Genomic DNA, 15820 nt, shown 5'->3' with positions numbered 1-15820 from the left:
ATTACTAACACAGTAAGCAGTTGCAGAATAAACCTTGCAAATGTAGAGAGCTGTGATCCAAATCCAGGAAATGTGTGTTTGGATAAAACCTGAAGTCCTGAGCTTTTCATATGTATATTAATCTTAGCAAGAACTGACCTACTCTACTGAAATTATGCTAACATATTATAAGGTCGAGAATAACTTGGAAAAAAACCACCCCAAAACAAGCAAAACTAAACAAACCACATCTATCTTTAAAATGCTTTCTCACATGCAATTCAATTGTTTGATCCTAACACTGAATGCCATTATTTGGCACATAAAATTTGTTAAATATGTGAATTACTAGTGTTTTAAGCTGATATAGTGGAAGGAAAGCCTGGTCTCATTATCTTCAATCTCAGTGAGAATTGTGCTTTTAAAATAACTGTTAAAGACTGCAGTGATTTCAAGCTTCAAAGACTTTTTCTTTTTTAGAAGAGCAGTAGATAAATACATAGTGATATATAAACAGAGAGTACTCCATCTGTATCTGTCAATATAAATGAGACTTCCTGAGAGATGTATAATAGGGCATTTTATTCTTTCCTATTTGACTCCACTTACCACAGCATTTCTTCATTGTAACTATCTATTCTTACTAAGTAGCTAAGGTTAGCTGTAGCAGCAGCCACAATAGCATAAATTATATTATCAGTGAGGCAGTTCTTCTGAATACTGATACAACACAAAGAAGAAAACCCTCAAGGACTGTAATACACATTAGGAAGTCATTTTTGGTAGTCAGTGGGAGGGTGTATTGTTGTATCTCATAAATAGAGACAAGAGTAACCATATTGTACTGTTTATGCAGACGTTTTTCTGGCGTGGAATTTAGTTGTGCAGGCTCAATACAAAATTTCAAGGGTGTGGTGGTGCCTCCTCTTCAGGCTGCTTTATGATCTCCAGAATTCTCATTAGACTTGGCCTTGATTAATGGCTCTTGGGAAGTTAAGCTTCCTTGAATTTCTTAGAAACACTGTCTGTACAAGGAACTTCCGTTGCCTAAGCCAAGGAAGGGGACAAGAGATAATCAGTTTCTCTGGATATCCTTGGAACATTACTTGCATGAATCATAACTTGAAACAATATTATTGTTACTGGACTTCTGAAAAATTCTAATAATTATTGTCTTGGATTATGACTGGGATGGAGATTGACTGATGACTAACTTCCATCATTGTGGAATCCTACAAACAGGCATCCTAAGTGAGGCTCTTTGAGGTCTCCTGGACCACAGTGGGCTGCAACCAGCATCTCCCTCTGAGTGGGACACCTCTCGGAGCTTGCCAGCTCTCAAGTTTGCAATAATTGGAGGATCATCACCAAAAGCTGATGGTAGAGCCTAGGCTGATACCCCTAATCCTCGAGGCTCAAACTTTGCCTACTGGGAAATGCAGAGGCATTTGACTTGAGTATTTCACTGAACTCAAGGGGAATTTTTTTAACGTATACACCTTAGTACACTTATATATATATCTCTGTGTCTCTGTGTATGTGTGTGTGAGAATTGATTCAAACACCCTATAGCAAGTATAGTATGAATGTTGCTGTCTCCCATCTGTGCTTAAGTCATTGTTGCAATTGTAGTAAGTCCTACTGAATTACTTCATAAAATGATAAATTAGAAAATAATTAAGACCTACTAAATCCCTTAGATATAGACTGTTGACTGAGTCTGGTACTCAGGTTGGACACAACTGCACCCAGGCTTCACTACGAGTTCAGAAAGCAAGGGGATTCTCTCTGAACCTTGTGACTAAAAGGAAGAGTCTCCTTCTCCTTAACCTTTTGCATCCTCAGTCTCCTTATAAATCATTCTAGATTGTTTCTAATCTGCTTTTCCTTTGTATGTTTCATCCATGCAGTAAGTAATAGAGTGAACCTTGCCATCAAACATTGTCATGCTTTTCCCAATTTATATTAAATCTGCTTTTGTAATACCTTTTACAGTGATTCTTTAGGCAACTTAGACCATTCATTCACAACAAAGAGTCAGAGTGGCTCACAAAGTCACTTTTCTCAGTGAGCAGTTAGTTCCTTTGCTCTGATCACAGAGATTTCTTGTCTAACTGGAATTGCTCAGGTTCCCAGCTTAGAAGTGCAGTATGTTCTGTGGTCTGTGCAACACAAATAATCCAGTAGAAGGAAAGATACAGTACATAAAGTCAAAGCTGTCCAAAAGTGTGAAAATTTGATTTTTTGGGGCAGGAAGCTAAGGAAACATGAAGAAAAATTTCAACAAGCAATTAATTCCTTCTTGCTGTGGTAAATTCCAAACAGTGTCTGAAGAATGTTTTATGCTTGCAGATTGCTTCTGTCTTTCCTTTAGGTCCCAGCATAACCTGCAGGGCTTGACAGTTTTCCAGGGCAAAGCCCAACAATTTAGCCAACTAGCTTACATGAGAAAGAGTGAGGTTCAGGGAAAGCATTAGGTCTTAACATGGGCTATGTGCCTCTTACTCCAAGTCTTGAATCAGTGCTTACACATGTGTTCTTGGAGTGCTTTGTTGGTCCTTCAGATTAGTCCTCTGTAAATATAGAATATTAAATTTATCTGAAGCTACTGCAGTCTATAAATATTCAAAGTGCCTGCTGCCAGCTTTGTGAATGTAAGACCCACACTGCACTAATAGAAATTATATATTCTATCACAAATGAGGAGGACTTTCAAGAGACACTTATTAACGCTGAGGTATTACATATCTAACAAGCAAAAAGTCCTAATAAGTAAAGAAGGAAAATAACTTTGCCTTTTCAGTGGAACTTCACAGATAGCTAGCTCTGCAATTAATCTTCCTCTGCACCAGAATTTAGAACATCTGAGATTTCTCCAAAAGAGCAAAAATACTCCATTTTATATGCTTTGTGAAGTGTGGTTATTTAGTTCTGCCATCTTGTACATACCACTATATATATGTTCAGAGAAACGTGTTGCTTGGAGGATTCCTTTAAGCCCTTTGAAAAGCAAGGCAGTTCTCCTCTGTGTCCTTCTACTCAGGAAAAATAAAAAAGGGGGTGGAGCATGGTGTAAGAGAGTTTACTACCTACGGACTGATCCATGCCTCTGATGAGAAATCCAGTTTTACCTTCTCAATCCATTTTTCCCTGTTTTTAATTGCCTGATTCTTAACTTTCTTAGGTCTCCTTGTGCCTTCCAGCGATTAGAAGAGATAGGATTCAGCCATATTCCTGCCTTATCATCTGTGCCAAGAGGTTTTCAGTATCAGTGCTTATGCTTTTGTAAGGGGATTTTGTTCTGCTCCCAAGAGTGTTGCAGTAGGTGCTTGTAATGCAGTGTGTTGCATAATAGTATGATTTGCTCATCCTTCTACAGCTTGCCTGACAGCTTCTCAAATTCTTTTCTGTAACATCCTCTCCTTTATTCTAGAAAGGCTTCAATCAAATGCTGTATAGTGACCCTGATCAGGAGACCTTTTATATCCAGAATTTAGTGATCTGCAAGTGATCACGCCTGTTCTGTGCTGCCTTGTGCTGCACGTACAACTTAGCCTTCAAGCCTACACTGTGCTGGGCATATCCCTTGGCTGCTGGATGAGATGGCGGATGATAAGAGAGGAGCCTGCAGGTAGCTCCCACTTGGTATCAGCAACCATGCCACCTGCATGGCCTTGTCTCCATCTAAACTGCAGCAACAAGTGCTTGTCTGAACATCCTTTTTAATTTGACACCAGAAAGAAAACAGAGAGTTATTTAATTTTTAAGAAATGTGTACAGTAGTTTCCTGAGCAAAACAACACAACTCTGAGAAGCGTGGAATCTGCATTTTGTAGTTTACCCTGATCAGAGGAACCCATTTGATAATGCATCTTGCAATCACCCATACAATTCACCTCTTCTTTATAGAGTCACCTTCAGTAAATGGCATTTTAAGTGATACTTTACAATGGGAGTGCCTTTCTTACTGGGGTCCTAAGGAACTACCATCACCAACCTGGTACAAACCAACCAATTAACCTTGACCAAAGTTAAGAAAACATGTTGTAATACAGATTCTTAGTCTGGGTACCAGGGTCAGTAAAAGGAAACTTCCACAACTTCCTAAGACTACAACACGGGTTCCATTTAGCACAGCAGAGACAATGTGCCAATAAAGTTCACAGTTGTTTGGTACATACTTAAGAGTGCTGCTGAGTCCAATCAACAAACCAACCAAAACTTATTAAAATCAGATTTCATCACTGTGGGATGGACAGCCAGTTCGTTAAGCTATATGATTAAAGATAGTTTTCAGTGTATGCATACATCCATAAGATACAAATCCCACTTACTCTAGAGGCTAGAGTAAATGAAAGGCATTGGACTATGCTTGGAATTATTGAATTCACCTGAAATACTTTTACTTCAGCTGTGCCATTTCTGAGGCTCCTCTTTTCCAAGTGTTAATGGCCTGGGGCAGCATCTGTTGATTTACAGCATAAAGGAAATTAAGGAAGTCAAGAAAAGGGGTCAGAGAAGTAGTATAACAGGTAAGAGTATTTGCTCTGATACAGGCTTTTCCCCTTCCTTGTCTCCTTATGTCCCAAAGTTAATTCAGTTGTGAAAGCAGGAGTATGTTGGATTCAAAGTTAGGGCAGCAGACCACTCCTTGCAAGTGGTCTTTGCTTCCTGTAAGGTTAGATATGCTGTGATTCACGAAGCTCCCAGAGCTGAATCCCACAAGGTAGGATTAAGCAGAAAGACGTTCTAGAGTGTTCCTTGCTATTGTGAAAAAATGTAGTATTTGACTAGAATTCTGAGACCACTGGAATTATAATTTAGGGTGTTGGGGATTTTTTTTAGGAGAGTATTTAGTTTCCCACTCTAAGGAAACTAGAACTTCAGCAACTAGAGAAACTCAAAAGACTATTGAATGCTAAATGGTTTGAGACTAGTTTCTAAAGGACTGAGATGAGGAAATGCTGTAGTCTGAGCAGAAATTCATGCATTCCTGGTTGTGAAAAGGCAAGTGTAGACTGAAGACAGATGTGGAATGGAATTTGTCCCTGGTGAGGGAGAGCAGCTATGGCTCTTGGTGAGGGAGAGCAGATTAATGGTCCAACAGCACTACATACACAGGCATGTGTGCAGGTACTTCTGCTATGCAGGGCTCCTGCTCTGTGCCCTTTTAAAAGTGGTTGGTGTTTCAAGGGATATGGGAGGAGAGAATTACAGTTACTTCTTAAAAGCTTTGACAGTACAGCTTGAAAAAAATAGCATGGGAATGGGGCATAAGGATAGAAGAATAGTCCTGGGAACTACATCTTCAGTGAAGTAGTACTACCTGGCAGCTGATAGTAAATCCAAAAGCCAGCCCGGGAAGAAGAAATTGAGACCAGAGCCACAGATGACCTATTTTATCCTGGCAGATAACAGAGTGTGGATGTAAGAAAGTTGAACTAACTGACTGGGATCTGAATCAATTTTTTTGAGGGTATAGTATATATACATGGCTAATATAATTTCTTAAGATATGAGTCTCGCTCAAGTAACTGAGAAGATGTATTTTAAGGAACTGAAATTGAAAGTTTTGTATGTATTTCTAAAAGCTGTGTGTTACACCTTTTTCACTTCTATAGTACTAATAGTGGAAAAATTTGTCAGACAACCATTTTTTCCCAGCTTTTTTAAAGAAAGTTTCCCTGAAGATTGGAAGTATGGGGTTTTTTTCTGTGATTATTTGATATGGAACTATATTTTACGGAAATTGCATGCTCATCTTATTTTAGGATTTGTAGGGAAACAAAAATACAACGGACTAGTTTCTAACTTGTATGCACAGCTTACTGACAACATCTTAATGATACTGCAAGCAAATTAATTTTCTTTAATTGTTCTATAAAGATTTTTTGTGTTTGTGTGTGTGTGTGCTCATTTGGCAGCTCCAATTTAGGGCTGAATATGGCAGCAGAACCATAGAATGAAATATATTTTATTTAATTGAGCCCCATCTTATAAGCTGCACTATAATACAATTAACTCATAAGAGGTCAGAACATTTTCTTTAAACTACCGAAAGATTAAAACAAAAAACAAGCAAACAAAAAGAGTACTCATTCTGTTCATGTATGAGGTGTCTTGGACATAGGCTTTCAAGTCGAGATTGTAGAAGCCATTAACTCAGGCCAGTGAGTTACCACAGCATCCCAAAGCTGCCACAGGATGGCAGCCTTTCAGAGTAGTCCATTATTATGCTGTGGAAAATCCTGCACTTCATTTTTCTGCCTGAAAATTGAAGAGCATTGTGGTGTACTTCTTTGTTAGAGAAACCACTGCCCAGTTGCATCATATTGTATATTGTCTGGTTAGTCACGGAGCTTAAAAGGATTTTTTTCTGTAGTGCAGTCTACATTTTAAGTCTGAAGCTGGGATTGTGAGAGCAATCAAATATGGTTGCGGAGTTCTAGTTTTGGATTTTCTTTGACCTTCGCTATGTTTAATGGAGTCTGCAGGGTTAACCTCTTTTTCCTCTTGCATGTGGTCGGTTGGTTCGATTCCTTTTTCAAATCCTTCAGGTACTTTCAATGATATTTTGTTTAAGTAGGGGTGTAACTTTGGAAAGTACTTCAAATACGGACAGCTGCTATTGTGGGTAGTGTGTGAAAAGCAATTATTACTGTTGGCTGTTCCAAAAGAGTTCTGTACACATGTGCAGGTCTCTAAGATTACCACAGATAGCCAAGGAATTTTGTTCAGATGGAGCTGATAGTCTACATGAACTCTACAGGACTGTTGTGACCTCAAAATTAATACAGCTGTGAAACCCATAAAAAGAATTAATCAGTTCCACACAAGTTTGCAGCTATGTTCACAGGATAAAAATTGCAAACAATTTTTGGATCCTGATCTAATTAAGATCCCTTTATACATGCCTGTTATGTAAAACAACAGCTTTGAGGCTACATTGAAGTTGATGATTGCATTAATTGTGAATAATCAGACCTTATGAAATTAAAACAATAAATACTTACACATAAATCAGCAGAAGTTATTTGATTGCTTGCTGCATATTCTTTCTTTTTACAACTACCACAGTCTTGCTAAAGGCATAACTATCAAGTTGACAAGACAAACTCTGAAGTTAGGCAGACACATGGAGGTGGCTTCCATCCCAGGCTGAGCAGCAGGTGACAGCTTTCTTTTGCTCCTGAGGAACATCAGAAACAGACCTGTAATGCACGGTGTTGGAAATACTGTATTCAGATGCTATGTCCATCATTCAAGCTAAAAGAAGTCTTCCACAGTGAAAGGCTAACTTAAGGCACAGTACCATGACACTAGAATTTTTAAAGATCTCCCAGTCTTATTCACTGTAGCCTGAAGAAGAGAAGGCTCCAGGGAGACCTTATGGCAGCCTGCCAGTACCTAAAGGGGGCTTCAAAAGAGCTGGAGAGGGACTTTTTACAAGGGCATGTAGTGACAGGACAAAGCCTTAAACTGAAAAAGGGCAGGTTTAGATTATATATTAGGAAGAAATTCTTTATTGTGAGGGTGATGAGGCACTGGCACAGGTTGCCCAGAGAAGCTGTGACTTCCCCATCCCTGGCAGTGTTCAAGGCCAGGCTGGATGAGGCTTTGAGCAACATAGTCCAGTGGAAGGTGTCCCATGGCAGGGGGGTTGGAACTGGATGAGCTTCCAACTCCCAAACCATTCTGTGATTCTATGCTGGACCCAAGCCAAGACAATCTTACTTCAGGGCAACAAGACACATCGATCCTGTCTTTCTTTCAGAAAGTCTTCTCCCATATGTTTTGACTACCAAATACATGACCGATGGTCGTGTTAAAATCAAACCCTAACTATTTTTCCCCTATTATAGGGCATGACAGAATATTGCCAGCTGCTTACATTTATTCCAGAAAGGGATCATTCTATTTAGTCTATCCTTCTTCAGAAGCCCATCTTGAAAACCTGAAAGTAAGTATGCAGGACAATGTAATTAATACATGCATATTCATCAGGAACTTGTTGCCCACAGCCAACTCTGCTGTGGTGGAACCTGCTTGCCATGGATTCTAAAATAAGGCAATTATTTATGTTAATGGGGATCAAAGGAGAAATTATGCCAATTAAAAGTTTTCATGGGCTTCATAGGATTATTTTGATTGAGCTAGTCTAACAACAATATATGAGCTAAAGCCTCATTTTGCTTTGAGGCACCAAAGGGTGCAAATTATACTTATGCTTGTAACATGCACAGTCTGCAAGCATAGACTTGCAGTCATAAAATGAATTTCTAGGTTCACAGCAAACAACCAAAGTTTCATTAAAATATGAACATAAAAAATTAATCTCAGAATTTTTTCAATTATTAACATTTTCTCTGAAAAAATCTCTCAAAACAAGATGACTACTTTTATTCTTTGCCAATGCAGTTATGTGAATTTTAGACATAATTTCTTGTTATGACTACTATTTGTATTATGATGTGTTACTTTCTCTGCATTCCTTACTGATATATTTTCCAGAGGTCAGCAGTTTGAAGAGAAAATGTAGTGAAACATTCATAGTCTGCATTTGAAGTGGGGCAGCATACAGTGAAATGTTATACCAGCATTTTTCTTAGTTTTTGGTTTTGTAGCTCTTGCTTGACTGTTGAGGAGAAACTATAACCAAAGCTGGGCAGACGGTGCTCCCAGACTAAGACAACTCTAAGAAGTCCCATCACTTAACCAAAACAGGATGAAGCCTATGCTTCACTACTGTGATCCCATGACTTCTACCACACAGAAAAGCAGGATCTTTTAAGTGTGAGGCTCTGCCTTTTCCACCCTGCTGTTTTTCAAGTTCCCCAGCTCACCCCTACCACCCATGTAGGGGGGTGATTGCACCTCAATTGCCTACAAACCACAAGCCTTTCTCAGCTTCCAAGGCCCCAGTGCATGTCTTAAGCCTGCTCCTAACTGTTTGTGTGGTTGTACTGTTTTTTCCTGAGTGCCCTGGTTTCTGCATGTGCCAAATGAGCATTGACTGCTTTCTGAATGCACACAGGGGTTAGCTGAGGGCTACCTATAAAGGCAGGATTTTCTACCTTCTAGCTCCCTACCTTCCTAAGAAAAAAGTGTGCTGGTTTCTCTCAGATGAGGAATATTTTGAGAGATGGGTGTTTCTGGCCTCCACATTCCCCAAGTACTGCCCCATAAATCCAGATACTGCACTCCCATTAAGCACTGATTATATGACAGAAATAGCATATTTTTTAAACATAATTGAATTGGTTCTTTCCAATTAAACACATTGTGAAGGACTAGTTCTGCCCTTGACTAAGGTGATCCAGAGAAGGAAAAACTAAGACTTTGTGCTGTCCTAACAGTAGTGTAGTGTATAACAGCAGTATGTATTATGCTCTGTGGACAGGCAGAAAGAGGACTGATAGAAAGATTCAGTGGTTTTTTTCATAATGTGGGGGAGTTTGAAAAGAGCATATGAGAAAAGCCAGAAAGATGCTGTCAGAATCACTGTTTTCATGTTTCTAAAGAATTTCCATGTAATGACAGGTGACACAGTCTATCCTAGAAGGTAATACCAATCTACACAGTCTATGCCACAAGGTAATATCAAGTTGGTTTCCCCACCCACACACTGACTGATTATATAATATCTTAGTACATTACTCCCGAGACTCTAAAGAAACACAGAGTAAGTGGGTATTTGATTACTCTGAGGGATATCCTGGTATGTGTATTGTAAGAAACCTGAATAAACTGGAGACTGAGTGCTCCAAGGGGTCAGATAAACAGATACTGATATCCATCTAATTTAAGTTTATTTTAAAAAGATAATCATGTATTTATTTACTTTAGGTAAATGGCTTATATAAGTAAATTGGTAAATAGCTCTGTAGTTCTTTATAAGTGGATTTTATGTCTTTGTTTTTGGAGCATTCTGCTCAAATCTGAAACTAATTCCTCACAGTTTGAAAACTTACTTATTTATCCATGCGTAATACATAGTAGCTAAATTTTGGCTTGTTTAAGGGATGCTCTGGAAATTTGGGTTACCAAATTTTTACCAGTCACAAAAAATTTTAGAAGAGTAGCCTCCATAACTGTCACTTCAGCTTTCAACATGAATGTACAAGCTTAGTTTAAAAAAGTTGCAAATTTTTTTAAGCTTCTTTTGAAATTTGAATTTACAGCACTATCATAAGTCATTTCACAGGGTAAAAAATTAACAAATTTACCAGACATCTTGATCTGCATTTTTCTTTCTTGCACTGAAGTGTATAACATTGTAGATGAAGGATTCTAGCAAAACTGTGTCCTTACAATAATTTGTACGAGCATGAATACACCAGTAAGGTGTACTACAAACATGTAGCTGGAAAGCCCAGCATGTAATATTTGTAGGCCTGTATGTGATATTTGTAGTCCAGTAAAACCTGTTCTGTAAAAGTGAAGACCAGGAGAAACTATGGAATTTCTGGTGGGAATTCTATACTGCAGTGCATTTGAACTATGCAAATCAGCAGATGATAAAGAAATGCATACTAGAAACCCACAGATATGACCCAGACTTGCAGTAAATATGGACTATGGAGACCACTTTTAACATACAGTTAAGTCTGTAAGAATTTATTGTAGAGTTATTATAGATTAATTGTAAGGGAAACAGACTAATAACAGCACCTTATAACATTACATTTTTAACCTTATGAAGTATTATGCAATTCAAGTAAAACATTTATCTTGCAAGCTCTTTGTTTCTTGCTTTGCAGTTTTTCACAAAGCCAAGTGAGGGCATTAAAATTTCTGCATCTAAAAGATGGCAGCAAATCAAGGTGCATTTTTAGTCCTTACTTTCTTCACTTCCTTCTCAGTTCTAGTATGTGCTTCTTGCCAGTAGTTCACTTCTCAGCTTGCTGTAGAAGGCAGGAGCTTCTGTGTGCAACGTGTGTGTTCATATATTGCTGGATTTTTGAGTTGAGTCCAAAAACGTTTTACTGGCTTCACGCTTTGTGAGTAGAAAACAGATTTTTAACAACTAATTATTAGTTGGGCACGGTTATTTTTTAGATTTCAGTTCCACGTGAAAGTCAACACACCAGACAGCCTGAAAATCACCTCCTCAAGTGTTTTATGTACCGGCACAGCATAGGTGACATACATAGTTTAAAAAAATAATAAAGTACTAATGGTACCAAAGTTGTCACAGCTGTAATGCCATTGCATACAAAGGTTATTTCCTTGTGATATTCCTATGGTGAGGAAACATTGCAAACTTCCCAGATGCTTCGCACTCAGACGTGCACTACATTTTTATTGTTCGCAGGCTGAAGTTACTTCAGGAATCATGGCCACACATACGCAGCACTTTCCCGGTTTTCCCCAAGGGAGAGGGATAGCTTTGAACCTCCCTTCACACCACCACTGCCAAACATGCCCCCAGGCTTTACTATTTTATGAAGAAAAAGGGCTGAAAAGAGCCTAATTCCCAGCGTGTTGTCAGAGGTTTGCAGGGTGCGGTGTCTCCGTATGAGTCCAGAGCCCAGGTCTGAGGGGGGGAGGGAAGAAGTTCTGCATTTTATCCTTCAGACTGTGCTTGCTAACTGCCCCTTATAGAGACCTAGAGACCTCCACCCCACTGTAGAAGTAGCACTCATAATATTTGGTCAGTGCACATCGCAGACACTGCCTCAGTTATAATAAATACACATTTTGTATTTTTTTCCCCTTACCTTTAGGTTCTCTACCATAAGCAGTTTGTGATGCTATAAAAACGTATGTGTCAACACACAGCTGAGTTAGGTGGGAGTCTGAGAAGGAGAATATCATTCCCCCCACCTGCAATGAGGTCAGATACTTCTTTTTCTTTCATTTTCCCTCTTCATATGGGCTGTGGTTGAGAAAACATTTGCATTCAGGAGGAGCCCTCAGGTTGTACTGGACATACAACAGATTTGCAGTTGTGTTTTCCTATGACTTGTTCTTTAGGGAAAAAAAAACCAAAACCACAAGAAATCTGACTTTCTTAAGGCACTGACCACACTGTGAATGATGACTCTGGTTTTATTAAGTGTTACAAATGCACAGGAGAAACAGAATTGGCTGTTAAGTTTGTTTCTGCAGTAGTGTCATCTGGTGGCGTTCTCTGAGATACCGTTTTTCTGTACTCTTGGTCTACGTGTCTTACACAATCAAGCCACAGTCCCCATTACATAGAAGATAAATTATTTATATCATGATTTTAAAGCTTTTAGGTATGGTTATGGTTTAGGTATGCTTCATTTAGCAAATTGTTATATTTTCTGTTTGTGGATTTTTGTTTTGTTTTGTTGCTTCCATCATCCTCATGCATTCCAATAAAGATAGGTATCCACTGCTTCCTATTTTATATGGAGAAAGCAGTTTAAACTTTTTTGAGCCTTCTTTTAACTGTATGAATCTTGGGCTTTTGCAAGATTCTCTTGTGAGGAATTTTTGTTTGGAATTACTAAGATTTATGGTTGCTTGATTCTTCGTAAAAAAAAAAAAAAGTTTTCTTATATCTTGCGTGTTTGTTCTAAACAATCCAAAAAATAATGTTTTACCAAAATAACAAAACATGTTTTCAGGAACTTGATACCAAAACCCACTAACATCATGAGTCTGACAGCCCACTGCGGTTTTTTTTATATTGTATCATATATACACACACACATATATATATATTTTTTTTTTATATATATATATGTGTGTGTGTGTGTGTGTGAAAATTCTTTTCTGTGAAACGTTTCCAAATTACTGAAGGGAGTTCTAATGGTAACATTATTGTGGTTTTAAAATAAATCATTCTGTTCTTATTTGTTGGAGGTAATGTAAATGATAGTTGAAGTTAAAAGCAGACTAAAGTCTTTTTTTTCCTCATTCTCTAACTTTTCTCCCCATGAAATGACTTCAAGAGTTCTAATTGAAGCCAGAATACTAACATACTTATACTATTTCAAAGGCTTAGTTTATGTTCTTATTTTCAAACTACTAAAATCAGTAGTTGAATTTCATGGACATGTCTATGAAATTGAAGGTTTGGCATTGCATAAAACTCCAGATTCAGAGTTATGATTTTGCATTTTAAACAATCTGAACCTGTGGTTTTCCTATGAAGTTGTCCAACATGATGTCTATTCAGTCTCAGCATTTGTTTCTGCTGTAGTCATTGCAGATTCACTTTAGCCCATGACCGGGTTTTCCCAGACTGGCTTTAGTGCTTCATTTTTGAAACAAATGTGTTTTGTTTGTTGGCTTTGGTGTTTGTGTGTGGGATTTTTGTGTGGGGTTTTTTTTTATTATTTTTTTTTTATATATATATTTTTTTTATTTGGTTGGGATTTTTTTTCCTTAGAGCAATTGTTATATATAAGAAAAGTAACTGTTTGCAGTTGTGGCAGTGGCTTTTCCAGGGCTCTTGTAGGATAAGCTAGTATGTGATGGGGTGCTTTTAAGATTTAGTCCGTATACTGAAGGGAACCTATGCTAAATAGATACTTTTGACAGTTGCTGACCAGTAATGAAATGTAGGTGCATCTTGAATGAAAATTATTTCTCTTATACAAAAAAAAAAAAAGAAAAAAAAAAGTAGGCTTATATCATGAGATTTAGTTAAGCTGTGTCCTTTAGGGGCAAATTCAGGTGCTAGAGATGGAGGAGATTTCCTATTCAGAATTTTAAGGGACTGCCTGGTTTTACTGAGAGGCAGATGTTCACAAAACAGTATATACAGGTGCCTGTAAATCCCCTTGGCAAAATGAATTTGAGACAAGTGGAAGATAATTGAGAGCCCCTTGATGATAATTCATTTGATAAAAGTTTATTTTAACATTTTTTTCAAATAAATATGTAGTGTTGAACATGAAGAGTTACCAAAAAAGAAAAAAAACCAAATCCCATGTTTGCTGTTCACCCATGAAACAATGAATTTTAGTTCAAAGTTCTAAGTAGATCTGGTTCTGTTGGCTGTACTCCCTGTTCCCTGTACAAGGCTTTTGCACTCAAAAAAATGGAAATGGCATTGTGCCATGTACCACATATTAAAATTGCACTGTTAAAAAAGCAAGGAAAAAAGTACTTTGCAGCACTTTCATTTAGTGCCATCTGGCAGTGTGGGACTGGAAAGGCTACTGGTTAGTCTTTTATAATGGGTCTTGGTTGCTGTGTGATAAATAGTAGGTCTGTCTTCCCTGATACCTTTTAAACTAGAATCTTGAACTGTTTCACCTCTGCCTGTGGATGAGAATGGTTTAATTAAATAAGCCCTTTGCAGGTGCTGTGAAGCAGACTTGTATTATACAATTTCTTTATATGACTGCGCTGATATGCCCACCGGTGTTAATGCCAATGAATCTGTGGAATGCTGCTTGCAGTGTGTACCCATTCCGTGGACCATAATCAAAATTAAATTAGAAGACAAAGCCTTGTGTGCTCTGGAAATGCAGACCCCAGCCTATTCAAAGGGAGGGATTTTTCAAAAATGGCTAAATTCTTTAAAACAGATGTCTTGGTGTTCTCATCATGTTCGAGAACTGCATATTGCTGAGGAATAAATAAACCTAGTGAAGGTAGCTCTGTGTGCAGCTGCAGTGGGAGCTGCAGGAAATGGCTGGAGTGCCAGGGAGTGTCCAAGGGGTGGCCGGTCACGCAGAGAGTCATCAGGAGCCAGTGAACATTGGGAAGACCCCAGATTAAATATCACCATTGGAACGGGCACAGGCTGTGACGGTATAAAAACCCCGGGACTCCTTTGTTGGGCGTCCCTCCCCTGAAGCACCAGCTGGGGCTATTACGGTGTTGCTGCACCACGACGAAATTATTTAAGAAGTGTGGGACTCTGCTATGGGAAAAATGGGGCTGAGGCAGTGAGGGAAACCTGTCCGACTGTGTTAGCGCGGGGTGCGTAGGGAGTCAAGTGGGGCATCCTTCCGGTCGCTGGAGCTGCCTGCTGTGAATGCATTGCCAGCAGCGAAAGTCTCAGGTGCCAGGATGATACTCTGATTTATCTTCTGAGAAGCTGTAGCAGCGAAGAGCAATTCCGTTTTGTAAGGCACAGATCTGCATAACAATTAGCTAATAGTCTGCCTAAGGGCTTGAAATGTTACTGCTGAATTCAGTGCGTTCCGGAGCAGACCTCAAGTGCCTGGTACAGAGAGCTAGGGGGTATGAAGGTGTGCATGTTCTCAGAGACCTCACATAGCAAGAGGTATGTGGGATTACAAAGGTGATGACAGCAGGAGTTCAAAGTTCTCCAGTTTAGGTAGGTGCCTTGAGAATGGTGATGCAGGTTAACACCCACTTGACTGTCGTTTACAGTTACCACTCAAAGATTCGTGTGTTTCCAGTTTGTAGTCATACCACGTGTATTAATTTAGGTACCAAACACTGTTAATCCGTAGGTCTAAGGGCTGTAATGGTGGTATTGCTGATTTGTATGAGTGATAGGATTTTCCTGGCATGCCACTGGGCAAGACTGTACTTGTTGGAAGTCAATATATAAAACACTGTCTCATCGGGAGCACATGTATCTCTCCCTTTTTTTTTTTTTTTACAATCATAGACAAACGTGGAATAAACTTTTTTTTGTGAGAGGCTAGTGGGCTGCTGGGCTGTGTGCTTACAGTTGAGAACCACGTGGTAATGGAATTTTGTGGAATTTCTCTTTCACTGTGTAACACGTGTATATATACACTAATTTGTATAATGTGTGTATATATGTATGGAAAGATAGTGGAGAAGTTGAACTATTTGTGGTGAAACTGCACTATATTCCATGATGTGCTGGGATAAAAGGAGAAGGCCAGGGATATAGGCCAGCTTAGACCCAAGAGAG

The sequence above is a fragment of the Empidonax traillii genome, unplaced genomic scaffold (genome assembly GCF_003031625.1).
Source record: "Empidonax traillii isolate 1590-97213 ecotype Southwest subspecies unplaced genomic scaffold, ASM303162v1 scaffold205:size1172791, whole genome shotgun sequence".
NCBI lineage: Eukaryota > Metazoa > Chordata > Aves > Passeriformes > Tyrannidae > Empidonax > Empidonax traillii.
Note: the sequence above shows the minus strand (reverse complement) of the source record.